Source organism: Penaeus monodon, chromosome 5 (assembly GCF_015228065.2).
Source record: "Penaeus monodon isolate SGIC_2016 chromosome 5, NSTDA_Pmon_1, whole genome shotgun sequence".
NCBI lineage: Eukaryota > Metazoa > Arthropoda > Malacostraca > Decapoda > Penaeidae > Penaeus > Penaeus monodon.
This window is the reverse complement of record NC_051390.1, coordinates 52,757,331-52,759,830: the sequence shown is the minus strand read 5'-3', so window position 1 is coordinate 52,759,830 and position 2,500 is coordinate 52,757,331. Positions and strand designations below refer to the sequence as shown.

At 45.0% G+C, this 2,500-nt stretch overlaps 1 protein-coding gene across 3 annotated transcripts in view; it reads right to left on the bottom strand.

Annotated features, from left to right (window-relative positions):
- Window positions 1–2,500, bottom strand: part of LOC119573318 (transmembrane protease serine 9-like) — a 77,755-nt gene that overhangs the window by 68,893 nt on the left and 6,362 nt on the right. The window lies entirely within an intron of this gene.

Here is a 2,500-nt window from a genome sequence, read left to right as displayed (position 1 = left end):
ACAAAAAACTAGAAAGAAAAAAAGAATGAGATCAACACAGATCCGGAAATAAGGAAGATAAAGTCAGAAAAAAGTAAAGAGGAAGAATCATCAATCTGAAAAAAAAAAATCGAGCCAATTAGTCACACTCCTCTCGAGAAAAAAAAAAAAAAAAAAAAACAAGAACAAGGCGCCAACTACTCCTTACCTATTTACCCATCTCTCTCTCTCTCTCTTCCCTCTTCCCCGTCTCTATCCTCTCTTGCTCCATCTCCTATCCCTTCCCTCTCTCTCTCTATCCTCTTCTAACTATTCTCTTCTCCTTGCCTATTCCTCATTCTCTCATTCTTTTCCTTTCCTCCTTCCTCTCCACCGTCTCCTATTCTCTCCATTCTTCCCCAATTCCCTCCTTCATCGCACGATCCTAATTCTCATCCCTACTCCCTCCCTCCTAACTCCCCTCCCCCCCTTTCCCATATCCCTCCCCTCCTCTTCCCCTCAACACTATCCTCCCCTATCTCTCCACCTCCTCCATCCCCTATCCCTCCGTCTCCCCCTCTCCTATCCCTCCCTTACTCCCTCCCCATTCCCTATCCCTCTCTCTCTCTCCCTCCCTTTCTCCATTCTATATCCCTCCCTCTCCCTCTCCTCTTGCCTCCCTTCCTCTCCCCTTCCCCTTGCCTCCCTTCCTCCCTCTCCTCTCCATCTCCTATCTCTCCACCTCCTCCCTCCCCTATCCCTCCCTTTCTCCCGCCCTTCCTCTCTCCATCTCCTATTTCTCCCTCTCCCCTACCCACCCCCCCTTCTCCCTCCTACGACCCCCAACAGAGATAAACCCAGTCACAAAACTAGTTCTTTTAACCTTGACTCGAACAAGAGCTCCCCCGAATAGCGAAGAGAATCTTTTTTTTTTCTTTCTTTCTTTCTACCAAAAGCAGGAACGAAATAGATCTCCACTACCGTCCGTTAGCTTCCTGTTGTACCCTGATACCCGCCGACGGTAGGGGGCGGAGGGGGAGGAGGAAGAGGAGGAGGAGGAGGAGGAGGAAGGGGAAGAGGGGGAAGTGGGGGAAGAGGAAGGGGAGGGGAGTTCGAACCGACGCCCCACCGAATCTTGACAGGCATTGGATCGTGTTTCAACTTCCGGAATATGGGATCAGACACACACACACACACACTCACACTCACACACGCACACACGCACGCCCGCACGCACACACACACACGAGGAAGCGCCTTTTTGATGCCACGCCTAGACTTGTTCCTTATTTACAACATCCGCGTTTGTGCATGGGGTATAAATTATGTATATAGTGCTTTGAAGTCGTGTAGCAACAATAAAGAATAAATGGGTAACTGTAACTGGCGGTTTATATATAAACACACACACACACACACACACACACACACACACACACACACAACACACACACACACGCCCGCACACACACACACACACACACACACACACACACACACACACACACACACATGACCAGTCACAAACTACAAAACGCCTACCAATTCCGGAAGTTTTACAAAACATCCAATTGGCCATTTACCACCCCTCTCCTCTCCCTCCCTCCCCCCAAAAAAAACAAAAAGAAAAAAAAAAAAATGCTTTTTTAAGTCGCTAACAGACACCCAAACGATTAAACACGTGAAGACTGTTATGTATTCGATCGTACACTGATCCTACATGGACACCCACGGTCATTTCACATGGTCTAAGTCACGGGCGTTGGATCTAAGAGGTGGCTTTTATGAGTGTGAGGTACGTGTAAATGTTTGGTTGTACACCCTTGCTAAAAAAAGAAAAAAAAAATGTCTTTTAGAACATAGACAGCTTAAGTGGACTTCAGGAGAGAGAGTGGTTGACTGGTAGGTTGGTGGGTAGGTAGGTAGGTAGGCAGGTAAGTAGCTAGACACAGATAGGTAGGTAGGTAGGTAAGAGAGAGAGAGAGAGAGAGAGAGAGAGAGAGAGAGAGAGAGAGAGAGAGAGAGAGAGAGAGAGAGAGAGCGAGAGCGAGAGCGAGAGCGAGAGCGAGAGCGAGAGCGAGAGCAAGAGCGAGAACGAGAGAGTGAAAGAGAGAGTGAAAGAGAAAGAGAAAGAAAGAGAGAGAACTGGTAGGAGATACCTGAAACAAACAAAACAAAACAACAATAATAATAATAATGACATAACAACTTGATATAGTCGTAAAAGCAGTAATATTATATAACAAGGATAATAACGAAAATTAACGGCAGCGGCAGCAATAGCAATAGTAATTACAGTTGTGATAGCACCAGTAATAGCAGTAACATAAAAGGCTAAAAGTACGTGCCAAGCAACATGAACTTCAAAATATTACCGTTTTATTATCATTATTATTATTATTATCATCATCATCATCATCATCATCATCATCATCATCATCATCATCATCATCATCATCATCATCATCATCATCATCATCATCATCATCATCATCATCATCATCATTGTTATTATTACTATTATTATTATTTTATAATTCTG